This window comes from Procambarus clarkii, chromosome 35 (assembly GCF_040958095.1).
Source record: "Procambarus clarkii isolate CNS0578487 chromosome 35, FALCON_Pclarkii_2.0, whole genome shotgun sequence".
NCBI classification, from domain to species: Eukaryota; Metazoa; Arthropoda; class Malacostraca; order Decapoda; family Cambaridae; genus Procambarus; species Procambarus clarkii.
This window is the reverse complement of record NC_091184.1, coordinates 31526096-31548391: the sequence shown is the minus strand read 5'-3', so window position 1 is coordinate 31548391 and position 22296 is coordinate 31526096. Positions and strand designations below refer to the sequence as shown.

General features: G+C 44.8%; 1 long non-coding RNA gene across 1 annotated transcript in view; it reads left to right on the top strand.

Moving 5' to 3' along the window:
- LOC138371280 (uncharacterized) overlaps positions 1-21956 on the top strand; it is a 200946-nt gene extending 178990 nt beyond the window's left edge. Inside the window, exon 5 of the long non-coding RNA XR_011230387.1 lies at positions 21452-21956. This is a non-coding gene — a long non-coding RNA (uncharacterized lncRNA). The remainder of the gene's footprint in view (positions 1-21451) is intronic.
- Positions 21957-22296: the final 340 nt, after the last annotated feature.

Genomic DNA, 22296 nt, shown 5'->3' with positions numbered 1-22296 from the left:
AGGTTCATTTAGGAGGTGTTTGCAGGTTGGTAGAGAACGAGATACACTTCGAGTTGTTGCTTTATACAGAGAGAGAGAGAGAGAGAGAGAGAGAGAGAGAGAGAGAGAGAGAGAGAGAGAGAGAGAGAGAGAGAGAGAGAGAGAGAGGTACAGAGAGAGAGAGAGTGGGACAGAGAGAGAGAGAGAGAGAGAGAGAGAGAGAGAGAGAGAGAGAGAGAGAGAGAGAGAGAGAGAGGTACAGAGAGAGAGAGAGTGGGACAGAGAGAGAGAGAGAGAGAGAGAGAGAGAGAGAGAGAGAGAGAGAGAGAGAGAGAGAGAGAGAGAGAGAGAGAGAGAAAGAGAGAGAAAGAGAGAGAGAGAGAGAGAGAGAGAGAGAGAGAGAGAGAGAGAGAGAGAGAGAGAGAGAGAGAGAGAGAGAGAGAGAGAGAGAGAGAGAGGGACAGAGAGAGAGAGAGAGAGAGAGAGAGAGAGAGAGAGAGAGAGAGAGAGAGAGAGAGAGAGAGAGAGAGAGAGAGAGAGAGAGAGAGAGACAGGTCAATATCTTACCAAAATGTATATTAAAAAGCCCAGGGTTGCAGAAAACAATGGTGGTGTAATCTGCAACCTCCATTCTTGGCGGATATGTTTACTAGTTGGCGCCCCTCGTTATTATACCCCGCAGGGGATCCCCCAGTTACTCTGTGTGGGACATTGTGGGGGCATCCAACACTTAGTGTGTTTGTTTGGTGGCCTCGTACTCGCTGTTTGTGGCGCCTGGTACTTGTTGTTTGTGGCGCCTGGTACTCGTTGTTTGTGGCGCCTTGTACTCGCTGTTTGTGGCGCCTGGTACTCGTTGTTTGTGGCGCCTGGTACTCGCTGTTTGTGGCGCCTGGTACTCGTTGTTTGTGGCGCCTGGTACTCGTTGTTTGTGGCGCCTGGTACTCGCTGTTTGTGGCGCCTGGTACTCGCTGTTTGTGGCGCCTGGTACTCGCTGTTTGTGGCGCCTGGTACTCGTTGTTTGTGGCGCCTGGTACTCGTTGCTTGTGGCGCCTGGTACTCGTTGCTTGTGGCGCCTGGTACTCGTTGCTTGTGGCGCCTGGTACTCGTTGCTTGTGGCGCCTGGTACTCGTTGTTTGTGGCGCCTGGTACTCGCTGTTTGTGGCGCCTGGTACTCGCTGTTTGTGGCGCCTGGTACTCGTTGTTTGTGGCGCCTGGTACTCGTTGCTTGTGGCGCCTGGTACTCGTTGCTTGTGGCGCCTGGTACTCGTTGCTTGTGGCGCCTGGTACTCGCTGTTTGTGGCGCCTGGTACTCGCTGTTTGTGGCACCTGGTACTCGTTGTTTGTGGCGCCTGGTACTCGTTGTTTGTGGCGCCTGGTACTCGCTGTTTGTGGCGCCTGGTACTCGCTGTTTGTGGCGCCTGGTACTCGTTGTTTGTGGCGCCTGGTACTCGTTGCTTGTGGCGCCTGGTACTCGTTGCTTGTGGCGCCTGGTACTCGTTGCTTGTGGCGCCTGGTACTCGCTGTTTGTGGCGCCTGGTACTCGCTGTTTGTGGCGCCTGGTACTCGTTGTTTGTGGCGCCTGGTACTCGTTGTTTGTGGCGCCTGGTACTCGCTGTTTGTGGCGCCTGGTACTTGTTGTTTGTGGCGCCTGGTACTCGTTGTTTGTGGGGTCTGATTAATGATACCTCTATTCACCAAGCAGTCAAATAGATATGTGGGTATTAGACAGCTGCTTTGGGCTACTTCCTGGAGATCTGTGCGTGTGTGATGTGACAGTTGTAGATATAATAGAGGAAAAATAGGTCGAGAGATAGTACAGTAGACTTAACGGATAAAAAGGCGGGGTCCAAGAGCTAACAGCCCTATCAATGCACGCATATTTACTAAATACTAGCAGTAAATATGCACCCACATATACGCATATTTGTCAAGACCACTTAACATAAGGAGGGAGCCGGTCGGCCGAGCGGACAGCACGCTGGACTTGTGATCCTGTGGTCCTGGGTTCGATCCCAGGCGCCGGCGAGAAACAATGGGCAGAGTTTCTTTCAACCTATGCCCCTGTTACCTAGCAGTAAATAGGTACCTGGGTGTTAGTCAGCTGTCACGGGCTGCTTCCTGGGGGTGGAGGCCTGGTCGAGGACCGGGCCGCGGGGACACTAAAGCCCCGAAATCATCTCCAGATAACCTCCAGATAAGCTGCTATACGTTCTACCATTTCCTTTCATCTCCCATTCCTGTCTGCTGTCTCTCCCACCTCCCTGTCTCTCTCACCTCTCCGTCTCTCCCACCTCCCTGTCTCTCCCACGCCAGCCTCCCACCTCACTTTCCTCACTAGGCGCAGCTGCTATTCCTGGGAGCTAAGATATTCTGTTGACGTAGTCTTGCACACAGCAGCGTGTGAGGTATCATACAAGCCTCTGGTCCGGATTGCTGCTGTCAGTCCCTGTCTGTCTATCTGTCTGTCTGTCTGTGCTCATGTAAATATAGAAGGTCGACCAGTATGAGCATGGTTAGGAACAGATCTTATAAAAGTGTGATTTGAAAATTGGTGTATATATGTCGTGGGAAATGACAGGTGTGTGTAGTGGGAGATGACAGGTGTGTGTAGTGGGAGATGACAGGTGTGTGTAGTGGGAGATGACAGGTGTGTGTGTAGTGGGAGATGACAGGTGTGTGTAGTGGGAGATGACAGGTGTGTGTAGTGGGAGATGACAGGTGTAACCATGTCGTAGGACTATCTTTTTTTCAAGGATAATTCTGCGTGAATCGTTGAACCTCTGACTGGATGAGTGTTTATGACTCGTTAGATGTCTTCAGTAAGATTTTGTCCAATGTATTTAGCAACGTCAACGTCGTCTGCGGTTTATATATTATATATTAGTTTGTCTTTGAGCCTCCGTTATTACTTAGCATCATTTGTAATAACCTCATCCTTGGCCCAAGGTCAGGAGAAAGAGTGAGAGGCGTTGCACAATCAATCAGGCGTTGCACAATCAACCAGGCGTTGCACAATCAACTAGGGAACAAACGGCATGAACGTAAAAAGTTCTTAACACTTTGTATCCAGCTCCTGGACGGGGCCCCTTGATTGCTATCATTATATTCAATCGAGATCTCGTTATCTCCTTCAGATATTGAATTTGCTTCTTGAATGTCATTTCAGAATCATCCACATTCTTGAATACATTGGTGCATGTCTGTAGTGTTGCCACCGAGTTCCATTGCCTTATTTCTGTGCAGATATTTATAACCTTAAAAGGCTACATTTAGATATTACTTTATGTAACGTCATTTATGCTTTATTCAAAAGTGACGAACCTGTAACGACAAATACCATATCATCAGCACAGCTTAGCAATTTATCCCATTCTGTAACTATCGTGGTAAGGAGGTTTTCCCATAAGGAAAACGACCCAATTACACCAGACGACTGGTGTAATTGGGTCGTGGGAGATGACAGAGGTGTACGTGGGCCCTGGGAACTGACTGGTGTAAGGTTGTCGTTCGAGACGACTGGTATAAGCTTGACGCAAGAGGTCTGGTATAAGCATGATGAAGAATAAAGTCTAACCCAAGTTCAGGAAGACATCTTGCTAATGAAGTACCACCAGCAGGCCCCATCATCTTAGCCAAACGTTGGGGCCTCAAAATTTCCAAAGTGGTAAAGGCGAGCATCAGGCGAGAGCTGCACGTACCAAGGCTTTTCTGGGCCCAGAGTGATCGAAGTCTGATAACGAAGGAGTAGTGGAAGGCTGATAAAGTTCAGTCGAGAGAGAGAGAGAGAGAGAGAGAGAGAGAGAGAGAGAGAGAGAGAGAGAGAGAGAGAGAGAGAGAGAGAGAGAGAGAGAGAGAGAAAGAGTGAGGGATAGAGAGAGAGGCAGCTCCATCCAGGCAGCAAGTTAGCCAAACAGACAGACAGACAGACAGACAGACACTAATGACCGATCAATTCTGACAGAACAAGTGCAGCAACAACCTAAACAAACACGCTTGTACTGACAAAATAAATCTTTCTCTGACTTCCTCCCCAGGAAAGTTTCCTTACAAGTTTGTGAGTGAAGAGAGAGAGAGAGAGTTGGGGAAACCTATTTTTTTCTCCATTTTTTTTCGTAGAGAATTTTGGTTCTCCAACTCGATTTTTTTGACAGTTTTAAATTATGTTCAATTCCTTTGGTTACGTACACCGTAAACATGTGTGCAGTGAACAGGTGTAGGTGTAGGAGATATGTTGTGAAAATATGTTAGTAAACAGGTGAAAATGTCAACAGGTGTGTGTAGGTTAGCAGTTGTTGAGAAAAGCAGGTGTGTAGGTGAACAGATGTTATTTGTTGAAAGGTGTGTTGGTAAACAGATATACATGTGAACATGTGTGTAGATGAACAACTATGCATGAGAACAGGTGTGTGTGTCTGTGAACTAGTGCTGAGGTATCCAGTTGTGTGAGCACATATGTGCTACTTCTACAGGTGTGTGTTTTGAACAGATGTATAAGTCAAACCGATGAACAGCTTTAACATTATGTAAATGTACACAGTGATTAACATGTAGATGATCAGGTATGCAAGTGGAAATATGTTAATTAAAGCGTTCAGGTCAATAAGTATACAGTTGAACAGATAGACGTTCAGACGAACAAATGTTCGGATGAACAGATAGGAACGTGTGTCGGAGTCTTCATGATATTGGTTGATATGATTAATGCCCGCGTATCTATGAGTTGAACAAACATTTTCAGAATGCGAATCATCTCTCTCTCTCTCTCTCTCTCTCTCTCTCTCTCTCTCTCTCTCTCTCTCTCTCTCTCTCTCTCTCTCTCTCTCTCTCTCTCTCTCTCTCTCTCTCTCTCCTTCACTATCTCTTTCTGCCTTGCCTCGTCTGGTTTGCCCCTTTAATCATTCATCGTATTCCATCCCACGCATTTCTCGGAAACGCTTCGGTGCAAGCTTCCATGCTTTTCAATTTTCCTCTTGTGTTTCTTAAAGTAAGGATTCTGTGTACACCGGGAGAGGTCTTGCGTGGGTGGGGTGCTGTGCTCTGAATGTCGTTCCCTGATGGGTCCTGAAAGCCATGTGGATATTTGTCTGCTTCCATTGTGCCATTCAGGTTATCCTGTTTATGTGTGGCTCTGGGGTGGGGCTGTCTGCGTCCTAATGGAATATTCTGTAAAATATATGTCTGCTATGATTATTCTCATTAGGTATTATATTATATGCAAATGTTGATTGGAATTTATCCCCCAGTGTTTGATTATTGGTTTCAGGGGAAAAAAATAGTTCCTGAGTGAGTTCCTTGAGGGAATTGAATAGTTAACATACGTAATTTCTTACTCCTGGCTGTGATTCTCTGTCTCCTGTCTGCTAGGGACTCTCTCGCAGAGTACTGTGATCTCCTGGTAACTCCAATGTCTTTATCCAATTGAGTTGACCAGACCACACACTAGAAGGTGAAGGGACGACGACGTTTCGGTCCGTCCTGGACCATTCTCAAGTCGATTCAAACTAACGTCTTTATCCAATGTTTTAAAATATCCACTAATGCAAAATTGTGTCTAAAGGCTTTGCCAGCTTAGAAAAATTACTTCACCCATACCTCACGACCCTGAATGAGTGTCTTTGAACTCTAGTAGATTTGTCTCTCTCTCTGTTTCCCTGCAGTAGAGCCACGGTAGAGACTATTTACTTTACTGGAACATCTGGAAAGAATTAGTTGTCTTTTCATTTGTATTCTTTGAAGTGTTCTTTCTTCTGGTCATGCTTGTTAGCGACTCCTGCCTGCCATTCCTCGCTTCCAGTCCCTCCTTTATCTTATATAGTCTACAGCATCAGCCGTCTTCCACCTGCTGGGCAATTCCTCCCTCTGGAAAGGTGTATTTTAGAAATATTGTTCCCCGCCCCCCCTACCTCTTGTTTGACCTAGTCACTTGGCTATTGATTAACATAATCCTTCTCATTTGATCAAAGAACAGCTTGGATTAATCCTTGACCTTGGATACTATGTTATTTGTAGATTGTTCTTGTATGGCTATTGATCACAGTCTCTGATTGATCACAGTCTCTGATTGATCACAGTCTCTGATTGATCACAGTCTCTGATTGATCACAGTCTCTGATTGATCACAGTCTCTGATTGATCACAGTCTCTGATTGATCACAGTCTCTGATTGATCACAGTCTCTGATTGATCACAGTCTCACAAGTCGAGCCTGGCCTCGGGCCGGGCTTGGGGAGTAAAAGAACTCCCAGAACACCATATCAAGCAGGTATCAAGCAGATCAGCTAGGGTTGCTCCTTGGCCTGGGATGCTATGTTATTTGTGCAATATGTATTTCATTTTTCATTCGTAAAATCATAAGAACAACTAAACTGGTGAATTCCCATTTACCCATGGGAGATAACTCCTGTTATCTGTATCATAATGTTATCGTTATCATCAATATCATGATGATCTTCCGCCGGTATTTCTTTGTTAATAAAACAAAGTTTAATAAGACTGGAATTCTTTAACATATCGAAGTTAAAAGTGAAATATTTACATCACAGAAAAAATATTGGGTCAAGGTAGACCTGAGTTTTGATGATGATGCTTAAGAAAGATGAGGAGACGAGAGGAGCTGGAGTGGTCGTCATGGTAACCTGGTGGATGGAGTCTGTGGTCGTCATGGTAACCTGGTGGATGGAGTCTGTGGTCGTCATGGTAACCTGGTGGATGGAGTCTGTGGTCGTCATGGTAACCTGGTGGATGGAGTCTGTGGTCGTCATGGTTACCTGGTGGATGGAGTCTGTGGTCGTCATGGTTACCTGGTGGATGACAGATGATGTAGAAAACCTATTGGCACATATCCACCCAAATTCATTATATATATATATATATATATATATATATATATATATATATATATATATATATATATAATGTCTAATCTACGTTTGAAACAATCCAGTGTTCCCAAGTCCATTACCCAGGGTCCCAATTATCCGGTAATTTGTTCCACAAATTACCAACCCATGTTTCCAAACCAGTATTTACCCAGGTCTTTTCTAAACGTAAACTTTTATCATTTATATCCATTGCTTCCTGTTCTATTTTGTGTTGATTCCATATTGATATTCTCGTTGTTATTACCGTTCGTCCACTTTGTACACCTCTATCGTATTTCCCATAACTTTACTGGTTTCTTGAGAGTGTAAATTAAACTTTTTTTCAGACTCTTATTAGGAAGGTTTCTAATTTGTGAGAGTAACTTTGCCATCCTTCGCTGAACGCGCCAAGGGAATTTATGTTCAATTAATTGCATTGCTACCAAAATTGAAGTGCATAATCTAAATGGGGGTCTTACAAGAGTAAGATACAGCTGAAGGGTATCACCAGGTGTTTTTGCTGCTAACGTTTCTAGAAATAAGTCCTAGTGTCCTATTTGCCTTATTTCGAACATTTTTACATTGATTTTTTGGCTTTAAAATTCTACTAATCATGACTCCAGATTTTTTTCGAAATCAGAATTAGGCCTTTCAGTACTATCCAGCTGATGTGTTGTAATTCTATTATCATTACCTTGCCTCATAACCATATATTTATCAGCATAAAACTGCATCAGCCAATCTTCCCACCATTTCAAAAGTCTAACTAGATCGTCTTGAAGCGATTCGGAGTTATTAATTTATTTATATCGCAAATTTCGTATCATTTGCAAATCTGCAAATATTCCTGCTCATTCCTGAATCTCTATCACTTACATATTTGGTAAACAACAGAGGTTCCAATACACAGCCTTGAGGCACTTCACCAACAACGGTTTCCCACTCTGACTTAAGTCCATTTATACTAACTCTTTGTTTCCTTAGATATAACCATGCCCTTGTCTAACTTAAGATAACAACCCCAATACTGAGTGTCTCTCGTTCGTGTGGTAGTGTGTCAAAGTCTTGGTTAAAATCAAGGTGCACAATGTCACAAACCTGCTAGTTTAAATTTAACGAAGTCTTTGGTGAAAGTTGGTTAGAAAACAGGGTTGTTGAGTAAGACAATTAACGTGGAATCATTTAATTGTTTCAGGCGTAGGTTAGACATTTATATATATATTATATATATATATATATATATATATATATATATATATATGTATATATATATATATATATATATATATATATATATATATATATATATATATATATGTTTGGGTAGATATAAGTAGGAGCTGCCACGAATAGGCCAATAGGCTTTCTGTAGGTTAATGTTTATGTTCCTATGTATCTAAAAGCCATGCATGTTCCATAACCACTGAATGAAATACCGTTTCACTCACAGAAAGGCACATCTGTCATATTTCCCACAGAACCCACCTAAACTATCCCTGTAAGGCACACCTGTGAGCCAAAGTCACACCTGTGAGCCAAATGCTCACCTAACAGCTGCGTAGGAGACATGTGCAGGAATGACTGAAGGAAGAAGGGTATTACGACCACAAGTCCTGGGAATGACGGAGTGCGGGCTTGGAATTCCGACAAATGCGGTGGGTGCCAAATTAAGCCGGAAATCCTCCCACATCTGTAGACGAGAAGAGAATTTCATCTCGGAGTTGCGAAAGATGCTGCGGGCGAGGGAGAGAGAGAGAGAGAGAGAGAGAGAGAGAGAGAGAGAGAGAGAGAGAGAGAGAGAGAGAGAGCGATAGTTCACTGAAGCTTAGAGTCTCACTGACCCCTCGCTAATCCTCGCTAGGTGTAACAAAGTGTCACAAAAGATATTAAATAGGCAAATATTTTGCCATTTTTTTTATGAAGGAATAAGTCAGTGTCACAATGTTCTGTTAAACCTGTAATGAGTTTTTGCATCTCTTCACATTCAAGAATATCTTTGAGGTTCCTCTTGGATACAAAGCGGTCGGAGAAGAGCTTTATGTTCCCCCATCTGAAGCTTCGTCTCTAGCTCTCCTGCAGAAGCGAACGTCGAATTGCTCTCCTGGGGCCAGATTCACGAAGCACTTATGCAGGTACTTACGAACGTGTACATCTTTCCTCAATCTTTGACGGCTTTGGTTACATTTATTAAACAGTTTACAAGCATGAAAACCTCCCAATCAACTGTTGTTATTGTTATAAACAGCCTCCTGGTGCTTCGGAGCTCATTAACTGTTTAATAATTGTAAACAAACCGTCAAAGATTGAGAAAAGATGTATTAGGTTCGTAAGTGCTTGCGAAACTGCTTCGTGAATCTGTACCCTGGTCGGTAACGGGGGAGCCAATCACAGACGGCCTCTCATGCTTGTTAGACGTAGTTCCCACCAGCGTGGGTCAGTGTGGGCCTCAGTATGGCGTGGCTCCATGCTCCAGGTGAGCATGGAGCCTCTCCAAGAGATGCATGAGAAGTCTCCAAGACAATCACATGTTGCACACATGTCACTCATGCGATCTTGTTTGCATCTAAACGTGTACCAAAATGAATAAAACTAGTACACAAACAATGTCATCAACAATGACAGCAACACAAACAATAACAAACGATGCTAACGAGCCAACAGCCTATACAAGCTACCCCTACCAGAAAAAAATCTTTCATTATCTGCTGATTAACACTGAAAAAGTTTAAAAAAATATGAAAACATGTATAGGTGAGTGTGTCTGTATTACGAGGAGGCTTCCAAACTTTCAGCTTGGGAAAGACTCATATATATATATATATATATATATATATATATATATATATATATATATATATATATATATATATATATATATATATATATATATATATATATACACACACACACATTAGAGGCTTTCCCAACCAAACAACACAACCACTCGAGAGAATGAAAATGATCCACATTAAATTCGGCCACAAGCTGGAGTCCGGGAACACGTTAGCCCTGGAGGCAACATCCTCAGATCAAATATTAAAACGTTGCTCTTTGCAGGGTAATTGCTACAGTCAGAGTTTTGTTTCAGTTGTGGGGTCTGCAACGATGGATTTGTGTGGGGGCATCACCAGAGCAACCAGCTCCCCTTGTTATCCAGAGATGATGGGATTCCCATCTCTCTCTCTCTCTCTCTCTCTCTCTCTCTCTCTCTCTCTCTCTCTCTCTCTCTCTCTCTCTCTCTCTCAGATAACCGCCTGTAACTTATTGACCCGTTGAGATGGACGAGAGAGAGAGAGAGAGAGAGAGAGAGAGAGAGAGAGAGAGAGAGAGAGAGAGAGAGGAGGTAGGACCAGGGTAGAGAGGGGGTTAGTATGCAGAGGATGTAGAGAAAAGAGGAAGGAAGATGGCATGTAATTAGTGAGGAAGGGAGAAGAAGAAGAAAGAGGATGAGAAAGCGGAGGTAAGAAACTAAACGATGTGTTGTAAAGAAGAGGAAGATGCAGGAGAGAATGAGTGGGATGCTGGTGAGAGGCTGTGGAATGGTCCTCTGTCTTGGCAGGTTGGAAGAGACGTTTGGGGTGGGAGAGAGAGAGAGAGAGAGAGACAGACAGACAGACAGACAGACAGACAGACAGACAGAAAGATGTCAATACTAGAGGTAGAGAGACTAACACTCTCATCCACACACACACACACACACACACACACACACACACACACACACACACACACACACACACACACACACACACGCACACACACACACACACACACACAGGGGCCTCGTAGCCTGGTGGATAGCGCGCAGGACTCGTAATTCTGTGGCGCGGGTTCGATTCCCGCACGAGGCAGAAACAAATGGGCAAAGTTTCTTTCACCCTGAATGCCCCTGTTACCTAGCAGTAAATAGGTACCTGGGAGTTAGTCAGCTGTCACGGGCTGCTTCCTGGGGTGTGTGTGCGCGTGTGGTGTGGGAGGAAAAAAAAAAAAGTAGTTAGTAAACAGTTGATTGACAGTTGAGAGGCGGGCCGAAAGAGCATAGCTCAACCCCCGCAAACACAACTAGATGAACACACACACAGCTGGGGCCTCGCGGCTGGGTGGCCAGCGCTCGGGAGTCGTAGTCCTAAGGACCCGGGTTAGATCCCCGGCGAAGACGGAAACAAATGTTCAGAGTTTCTTTCATCTATCTATCTCTCTCTCGCTCCAGGCGAGAGAGCGATTTGCAATATCACCTTCGAAGATCACCTTACACCATATACTCCTGAGTCATGCCTTGCAACACGGATATGTGTCATTCTAATTCCTTTCACAGGGACACATATTAACACGGTCTTTAGTTCTGTGGGTAATTGCCTACTTAACATCAAATTGGACTGTAATTAGGGCTGGCTCGGCTGTTGTATTTCCGCTGTAAAGGCTTGATTTTGAAAAAAAACAGCATTTGCAGGCTCTTGTATGAAGTCATGGAACGAGCTGTCGTTGCTGTAATCTCCTCTGATGCTGTAAGCGAATTTTTTTTATTTAATTTATTTGCAATGATTTGTGCAGCTCAGCAGAATGTGTAATTTATTTTCCGGCGTGTGTTTGACCTTGTTAGGTCAAGGGCAGTTCAGTTGTTGGTGTACGTAGATAATGAACATTAATTCACTTGCTCGCGAAGGGTGAGAAAGTTAATCCCAGCGATTAGTAACTAGGATTAAGATGAGAGATTTAAAAGGCTTTGAATGATTTGATTTAATGCGTTGAAGGAGCAAAGAAATTTCCCCAAAGAGCAAGTGATTTTGTGCAAGTCACGCGGGGGAGATTATAGATTTTCCGGAGGTATTATTGATGAGGCTAATTTCAAAGAAAATTGCCCCAAGGAAAAGTAATGTGAGGTAATATTGTTCTTCCCTAACTTGTTCAGTTACGCTCGTAACTAATCGCTTCAGAGGTCGTGCTTGTTCACCTCGGAGTTCACCATGCTATCGTGGATGTTCACAATAATTGGTTATCTCGAAGTTCATCATACTACAACGACAGATTGTATTGTGTGTATATATATATCTGCAATATATTCTTTGAATTTTGCTTGAGTTCAGTGAGGGGTGAGTTAGACTGAGTAAAGTTGGGACAGGCCAGGATTTTCCATGAGTCAGTGTACTCACCAGGGGATTATCTCTAGTGGCTGAGTAAGATTAGAACTCATATGCAGGCGATGAGTCACAATAACGTGGCTAAAGTATGTTGACCAGACCACACACATGAAGGTGAAGGGACGACGACGTTTCGGTCCGTCCTGGACCATTCTCAAGTCGACTATTAGAACTCATGATTGATTAAATGTTGTGTTCAAACTAGGTAAGCTTGATATCACACCGAACTTCTCCTTACTCTCAACACTTGTCACATACAACATGAGTGGTTGGTTGCCATTCATGTCCCTAACTACTCTTACAAGCACCCCCCCCCATTGGTCCTCCTTTGTACCAGGTGAAAATTAATTCTAAATCTAATATTAATTACGTTTGCTGACAAATATAAGGTTCAGACGCTAGGCACGGATGCTAGAGTTACAGGATATCAGCTGGATAGCGATCAGATTGCAAAGTCGAATAACAAAAATAACAATTTGGTGACTAACGAACAAGATAGCCTTCATGAAGAAGATCACGTACCACGTGAGGCTAATTCTTTACTACACCGCACAGGTATGGAACCCCACATCTGAAAAAAAAAAAATTCGAAAGAAAACGTGTAAAGGTCTTTAGATATGCGACGAGACGAATTTTGGGGCTAACTATACTAAGCTACGAGCAAAGACTGTGACAACTCCACCTTGACCACACCTGACACTGTGGTCAGATGTGGTTCACCTGACCACACCTGACACTGTGGTCAGGTATGATTCATCTGAAGGGGAGAGACAACAGTGGAGACATGATAACGACATATACAATCCATCCTCCTGTTTAGATTGTACTGGTGGTAACGATGTGGCCCAACGTACATATATTGACGTAATGGGCAATTAGATAGTAGAATTATTACTATTGAATTTGAACAACCCGGAAAAGGTTTTGAATTTATGTTGCTTATAATACCTAAATTAACCATCCTGTGAGGCCTGTTTATCGTACAAAAATAGGTACCTGGGTGTTAGTCAGCTGTCACGGGCTGCTTCCTGGGGGTGGATGCCTGGTCGAAGACCGGGCCGCGGGGACACTAAAAAGCCCCGAAATCATCTCAAGATATCTCAAGAAGATAGTTACAAAATATACTATATAAAGAGGAGGATAAGTTAATATGTAAGATTCTAAAGACGATTGACTATGTAGGGAAACACGCAATGTTCAAAGTGATGACCAACATAAGCTGGAGGATCACACACGGAAACGAGTAACAAATAAATCACAGAGTAAAGAACTCCTGGGGCCAGATTCACGAAGCAGTTACGCAAGCACTTACGAGCCTGTATATCTTTTCTCAATCTTTGGCGGCTTTGTTTACAATTATTAAACAGTTAATGAGCTCCGAAGCACCAGGAGGCTGTTTATAACAATAACAACTGTTGAATGGGAAGTTTTCATGCTTGTAAACTGTTTAATAAATGTAACCAAAGCCGTCAAAGATTGAGGAAAGATGTACACGTTCGTAAATACTTGCGTAACTGCTTCGTGAATCTGGCTCCTTGACTGCAAGTGATGAATATAAGAAAGCTGCAAGAGACGAGGTATTTTGTTTGCAGCAACATATATAAAAGGTTCGAAAATTGGGGCTTTGGAACTGGCGCTTAACCCAAGAATCTCATTCATTTAGAATCATATTATTGCAGTGTTAGAAACAGGAATATTTAGAGTGGCCTGAAAGCACCAAGCATCACAGGTGTGGTCTTTGAACAATAAACAAATCATACATTCACACAAATGTGAATATACACGTGTATTAGTCTGTGTAAACAACGACAATTGAATGCAATTAATTATGAATTCGATTTTAAATGCACATGCAAAACGACAACTGGGAAAGCATTAATTCAAACGAGCACACACACACACACACACACACACACACACACACACACACACACACACACACAAAATGAGCCACAGAGATATTAGAAAGAACTTTTTTAGTGTCAGAGTGGTTGACAAATGGAATGCATTAGCAAGTGATGTGGTGGAGGCTGACTCCATACACAGTTTCAAGTGTAGATATGATAGAGCCCAGTAGGCTCAAGAATCTGTACACCTGTTGATTGACGGTTGGGAGGCGGGACCAAAGAGCCAGAGCTCAACCCCCGCAAACACAACTAGGTGAGTACAACTAGGTGAGTACAACTAGGTGAGTACACACACACACACACACACACACACACACACACACACACACACACACACACACACACACACACACTCACACACACACTCACACACACACACACACACACACAAATCATCCCCAAACTACCCAAAATCAAATCAGGAATCCATACCTCCACCAGGTGTCGTGAACTGCTCACTTGACAGAAGACGTCGCCACCTGAGACGATTCAGAGCTGACAAGTTCAACAAGGACAGTTAAAAGAGAAAGTTTTCAATTCGGCTTGTTGAGAGAACAACTTAGGAGCGTCTTCAGATCAAAAGCTTCCATTTTCAAGACAAGTTGTGTTCGTGTGGTAAGTTAGGGGACATTTACATATCATGGACGCTGGAAGGAGGGTCTGACGGACGTGGAGGGGTGGAGGAGATGAAGTCTAGGAGGAGGAAGATATTATGGAGGAGGAGAGGGAGGAGGAGGAGTAAGATAAAGGAGATGGACGTCCACTATTACCATCAGGCTGCAAGAAACACAGGGTCCAAGAGCTGGAGTTCGATCCTGGTGGTTGAGTGGATAGCACATGAGATCCGTTGTCTTGTGGACCGGGGATCGATCCCCGGTGATGGCGGAAACAAATGGGCAGAGTTTCACTTTGATGCCCCTGTTACCTAGCAGTAAATAGGTACCTGGGAGTTAGACAGCTGTTACGGGCTGCTTCCTAAGTGTGTGTGTGTGTGAAAAAAAAAATCCGCTGATTGATAATTGAAAGGCGGGCTGAAAGAGCCAGAGCTCAACCCTTCACAAGGACATCTAGGTGAATACAACTAGAAGAATACACACACTCACACCAACGCAGTAAACCTGTACATGTTTGGCAACGAAGGGAGTTTAGCAGGAGGCAGCGAGCTCCCAGCTGAGGCCAGCTGAGGCCAGCTGAGCAAAGTGGTCTTACATGTAAGTGGGTAAGTACCACCCACCTGCGCTCCACTGACCACCTACTCTTACTCCTACTTCCTTCAGGTGATGTTCGGAGGAATTGGCTCTGTGTTCCCGTCACGTCTTTAGTGTTCCTCAAGTTCCTTCTCACTTTGTGTCTATGAATTCTGTCTCTCCTTTGTTTATGGGAGTGTTGCTGTCTCTAGTGTTCCTTACTGGTTACTGGTGTTCCTTACTCGTTTTCTCACTATGTCAGTCATGTATCTGTCATGTATCATGACTACATGATACATACATGATACATGTATCTGTATCATGTATGTATCTGGTTCTTCTTGCTTTACGTCAGGTGTTACTAATTTCTTGACACGTTTAAAGCCATGCAGTGTATATACAATATTAAATATGTTTTATTTATTGATTGGATAAGTTTAGATTCAGGAAAGACCTGGGTAAATACTGGTTTAGAAATAGGGTTTTATATTTATTGAATAAATAAATGTTGGTATAAAGTCAATCAACCTGACAGCTTGTGGTCGCAAGCAAAGACCATCTGTTCATTAATCTAGCCACCGACCCCCCTCCCCTGTTTAAACAAGCCGTCTTCAGGGTATATTCATTCCATCCGGCGGCCGACCCTAGAGATGCAGTCATCAATTTTAACATGCTGTTTATTCAAAATTTTGAAAAAATTCCCGTTTTGAATGAACAGCATTTTAAAATTGATGCATGAATCTGTGGGGTGGACCACTGGATGGAATGGACTTGAGTCGAAGACGGGTTGAAATGCTTCACCCACATACTAAAAATATAAATAATCGCTAACATAACTTAAACACCTAACCTAACCTAACCAATGCCTACATATGCACAATATGCTAATATTTAGTAATATTAATTTATTTTTTAGAAAAGTCCTGTTTTCAATGAATAGAATGTTAAAATTTATGAATGCGTCTGTGGGGTCGACCGCTGGATAGAATGGACTTGGTCCGCGAATGGGTTGAACAATGAATGCTTCACCCACGTACTGCAAATACTAATAATTGTCAACAGAACTTAGAAACCTAACCTAATCGACACACGACTACATACAAATAAATTTAAATTGGACAAAATTCCTATTTTGAGCACACAGAATGTTATAAGTGAGAAATCACATTCCCTGGTGTTACAGTGGAAGCACATTCATCTCCCGATTCAGCTCTGGCTAAAGAGGGTTGTCTGGGCGTCAGTCCTTAACTGTTCGCCCAGGTGTAATTGGCTGCCTGGTTGTTAACTTACTGGCGGGTGGTGTTCCGGGTTAAGGCTTACCATGAGCTATGGGAAGGCTCTCAGCCTGCAAGCCTGCAAGCCGAAGGCTGAAGACGTCTGCTCCTGTACTCAACTGTGCAACAATAATATCTCTTGGGGTTGATCTCCGGATAGATGAGGATAGCCTTTGGACGCGTTGCAACCGCGGGGTGGTTATCATATCCACCACAATAGCAAACCAAACAATACACCGCAATACTGGTCAAATAATTCACCACAATACTGGCCAAATAATACACCACAATACTGGCCAAATAATACACCACAATACTGGCCAAATAATACACCACAATACTGACCAAATAATACACCACAATACTGGCCAAATAATACACCACAATACTGGCCAAATAATACACCACAATACTGGCCATAATACACCACAATACTGGCCAAATAATACACCACAATACTGGCCAAATAATACACCACAATACTGGCCAAATAATACACCACAATACTGGCCAAACAACAAGTATACTTCAACTGTGAGCAATGTTCAGGACTGGAGTAAAATAGAGTGTATATATTCACCGAGAATATACACACCTCTCGGTACATATATCCCAGTGTGTGTCTAAGCTTCAGCGGACCCTAAAATTTACTCGTAAAATCCGACGCACCGTGCATTCAAGATGGTTACTCCATTTAAAATATATATCAACATCACTACATGTTGCTATTCCTCTATTGTTAGGCGTCGACTGTGTTATGTGGGGATGTTTAGATTCCGCTGGCAATTGTTTACATAAACAGTAAGTGGGTGAAGCATTGAGAGAGGTGTGCTTCGACAACCCATCCTCGACTCAAGTCCATTACATCCAGTCGTCGGCCCCACAGACGCATTCATAAATTTTAACATGCTGTTCATTCAAAACGGGAATTTTCTCAAGTATAAATTAATATTATAATATATTAGCATATTGTGTATATATAGGCATAGGTTAGGTTAGGTTAGGTGTTTAGGTTCTGTTGGCGATTATTTGTATTTGTAGTACGTGGGTGAAGCATTTATAGCGTTGTGCTTCGAACAAAATTCGTCAGTGAAGCACTTGTTCCGGAAGTGTTCGAACGTCAGCAGTTGTGAGTCGTGTGTAAACTGCTTTTCATTCATAAACAGGGGGTTTGGCGGGTGCATGGAATCACTTTTGGGTCTTAAGAATTGATTAAGGTCTTAATTAAGAAGGTATAGAATTAACGTCCATTACATTAGGTCGGTGACAACCGGGGGAACGTCGGGCGACTCAGGGGGAGCCTCAGCAACGAACGGGACGCTCACCTCCTCACCCCCGGAGTCCTCCTCCAGAGGAAGCGGTGGGAAATCCTCTTCCCGGAACAAGTTGACCTGAGCAACCGGGGCGGCATCGCACCCGGCAGCCTGATGCCCCAACAGGCCACACCGGAAACAGGTACGAGGCTGCCGGGCATAGAACACCCGGACGTAGTACCCCAGAAGCCGGACCGAAGATGGAATATCCGACCGCAGGCGCATCCCCAAGGTGCGAACGTTCGTCCGCCTACCTGCATACCTCCCAGAGCTTGTTGACCCCGCACACTGATGACCGCCCCAAACCGCTGAAAGTAACGCCGGAGAACGTCCTCGGGAAACTCCAGGGGCGCCCCATGCACACTGACATACGTCAGTGCACCACTACGGTCCGAGATGGATACAGAGCCGGCACCACCCGGCAGCGACAACGAACAGCCCTCGTAACGACGGAGAAAATCACGGTACACCTCCTCCGTCACGAACTTGATGACAACCCGGTGGGCAGTTACAAGCTCAACACCGTAAATGGCCATCACAGGGACACGGAGCATGTCGCACATGACCATTTCAATAGCCGCATATCCAGCACGACCAGTGAACTCCAGGCCCACGGAGTTCACGCGCTTAACAGGAGGAAGGGGACCACCCATGGCAAGCTCGCCACGTCAACACGCAGCCAGCAACAACAGCAGGTGTGACGAAGACAGCAAACACCCCAAACTACCAGCGGCCAGACGACACGTCTGCACCTCACGGCAGCTCCAGGTGGACTCCATCGGCTGGAGTTTGTGATAGATGTGGTGTGGTGTGGCGGAAAATCCTTAAACTATTAAGAGAAATTAAGAAAAAGCAAATTAAGAAAAAAGAACAGCGTTTTCGGCCATAGTGAGTGATATAGAATTCGTTTTTATGATACTGACGAACAGTTAAGTGTTTAACGCTAGTTTAATTCTTCGTTAATGACTCGTTTTACTGGAAATATTATACAAAATCACAAGACTTTACTGCTAGAGCAGAATTACACACATTGTCGATATATCCAGTGCTCCATTTAAGTGTTAATTGTTCTGTGTTTAGTGTCGTGCAAGATTTCTTATGCAACTCAATTGGAGTATGCAAGTATGTCTCAGGAAGTTTTTTTTTTTTTTTTTATTTTTATTTTTACATGCAAGCATGCGTATAATGTACAAGAAAAACAAATATAACATAGAACAAAAGTACAAAGCACACATATGTACAAGGACAAAGGAACAAATCAATAGAAGACCAGCCAGAAGGGCTGACCACAAAAAAATGCATATACAAACAATACACAATTAGTAACACAGTGTAATACAAACATAAGGGAAAACCCCAGGACAAAATGCACACAAAGCAAGCCTGCTAACACCTCAAATACATACAGAGAGGCGAGAAACATACAAGAATAAGGACAATAACAATAAAGAAAACAGATCCGCCATAACAAACGGAAGGCAAAACATAACAAAGAGCACACGCCAACAGCCTGAAGGGCACACAATATGACAAACAAGTGCACACGACATCCATAACCGAACACACAAACGCATAGGATCCGCACACCCCCCCCCACGAGCCATACAAAAAAAAAACACAAAACAAACCGGAGCACGCAGGAACCGGGAAACAATACCCACCCCACCCACCCACATACACACCCCACAACCAGGCAACACAAAATACAGAGAAATCACTTGCGAGGAACATCGGAAGAAACGTACTTCTCCGGGAACAGCTCACAAGGATATTTCGACTTGTAAGCTTCCCAGACGAGATCTTCAAGGTCGGTAGGGTTTTTGATCCCCCGCGCTCGAGCGGGTATCATAAACTCGGGAACATCTATATCTGGCGGCATCGGCCAATGCCTAAGGTCACTGACGCAAGTCGCATAACGAGGCCGGGGAGCGCCAACCACGCCCTGCGAGGAAGCAGATGACACCGGAGAAGCGGACGAGGGACGCCGAGCCTGCCACGCCGTCGCCATCGGAGCAGGTGTCGGACGCTGAGACGATAGCACTTCCACGGATACCGCAGGAGACACGGAAGGGACTGCAGGAAACGGAAGAGGCGGCAAGACCGCTGCCGAGGAAACGGGTAACGAGGAAGGGGCCACAGAACATCCAGAGCGAGCATCCTTTCTCAACATCACCACCAGGCCACCCCGCTCACCACCAACTACAGCAGGGGGAACCACCGCCCACGAAGAACCGGAGCCATCCGACGCAGGCAACGCACCTGAAGCAGGACCCTCGGACACCGGACCAGAAGTGGAGGCCGAAACGCCGGCACCGGCATCCTCAGGCAAGTGTACCTCCGCCACCACCGTAGTGTGCACCACATCCGGAGCCACCCCACCGTCAACGGAAGGACGACACTCGTCGAATTCGCCAACATCAGCCCACACAGAAGAACGCCGGGAACGCTTAGGCTCGGGCCGCACATCATCAGACCCGGAGGCAGACTCAGCGACCCGCGCAGCACCAACCGAGCGAACCGACGCACGCCGCAGCACGGCAGCCTCCTCAACCACACGGGGCACCAGGCCAGGCACAGGAGGGAATTCCGGATCCACCTCATCTCCCAGCGCAGCCGGAACAGACGGCGAGGGTGCAGGGACCGGGACAGACACAGCAGAGGAAGAACTGGAAGACGAGGGGTCTGAGCAAACGGCAGGCGGAAGAGGCGCAGGGACATCAGCCGGAGCACTAGGCGAGGACCCAACCTCTGGAAGAGATACGGCAACAACAGGGGGCGCAACAGGCGGAGCAACAGCTGCTACAGAGGGCACCTCCTCAGCCGAAGAGACGTCCATACCCACCGAATCATCCCCCACAGGAAGGGGCGGAAAATCCTCCTCACTGAAGAGGTTCACTGGTGCAACAGGAGGCGCAGAACAGGCAGCAGCCTGATGGCCCAAAAGACCACAACGATAACACGTCCGCGGCTGACGGGCGTAAAACACCCGAACGTTGTACCCCATAAGGCGCACAGAGGACGGAATATCCGCCCGGAGTCTCATGCCCAGGGTGCGAATGTTAGACCTCACACCCTTAAGAGGACTAGAAGACACCACGTTCACTCTCACACTAACAACTGCGCCAAACCGCCCGAAATACCGCCGTAGCAGAGCCTCTGGAAACTCCAAGGGAGCCCCATGCACACTGATGTAAGTAAGTGCACCACTTCTATCCGAGAGGGTGACAATGCCCGCACCATCCGGCAGGGGCAGTGTCCGCCCCTCGTATCGCCGGAGAAAATCGCGATACGCCGCCTCCTCGGCAAACTTCACAATGGCCCTACGGGCCGTTACCAACTCGACCCCATAAATCGCAAACACAGGGACAGAGAGCATTTCACAAGCCAGGGCAATCTCCGGGTAACCAGCCCGCACAGAGAACTCTAGTCCCACAGACTGAGCCCGGACGACTGGGGGTAGAGGGACCCCCATCGTTACGCCACGTCAGCACAGGCGAGCAGACACACACCCGCCCCCAACCGGCCGAAACTGGCAAACAACACCAAACTGCTGGAGCGCCGATTCAACACGTCCGCCCCGCACCGAAGCTAGGGCCAGACTCCTGTCTCAGGAAGTGATAGGTCAATCACGTAACGAGGAAACCCCTGTTTCTTCTACGAGACAAGGTAAGCTTCACCTCGACCTCCGAGTGTCGTCTTAAGCTCTATAATTGTTACGTGTATTGCTGAAGGTATTATTGTTAATGTGACTGTTGTATGATTTTGTTAATAAATCGCTTTCATGTCATTACAGGTAAGGAGAGCGCACTCTTCGGAAGACAGAATTTCACCTATTTTAAGGTAAGCTTCAATTTCGTTTCGTTACCACTGGATTTTTAGTTATATAAATTATAAGACAGTGTTTACGAGATAATTTTGTTTAAGAAATATCAGTCTATCGTTGATCATTGAGGCGCCGATGAAAGACCGTTGCAGAATGACATGGATTGAAAAAGGATTTTTAGATAATTATACTGCAGTAGTAGGCATCCATCAGTCTTAGGATGGATATATAAGGATTATTCATATAAGGTTAAGGTAGGTGATAAGCTTGTCAACGCTTGGCGGAATCCTTAGTGGATATCAGACTTGCTATCCTATTGAAGAGTCATTAGCTGAGGTAACAATGTTCTGTTGCTCATTAGGTCGCTGGTTCGAATCCCAAGATTATTTGGGGGAGTCCTGTTGGACCCTACCATTGCCAGTTCATATTTTCTTCTACCACCGCTATTTCATTCAAATGTGTTTTGATATATTCATATTTACATATTTTATTTTGCCGAAGGGTATATACAATTATTAATCATGTATAATGATGCATCATTCATGATAATTCAAATAACTGCACAGGCAGCCATGGAAGATAGGAGCATTAATATGCATTTTGCCCAAATTATGAGGGAAAATAATTACATGCAGTTTTATTGTGTGAATTCGGAAACAAAATATTAGTTGGAGATAATATTGTATATTGTATAGTTTTGGCTTTAAACGTAAAATAGGGCCTTTTTTACAAGGCAGCATTGTGTTATTTATGCGTGTTATGCACGCTATTTTTTGTAAGTGTTTTTGAACGTGCAAAAACAATCGTTGTGTTAT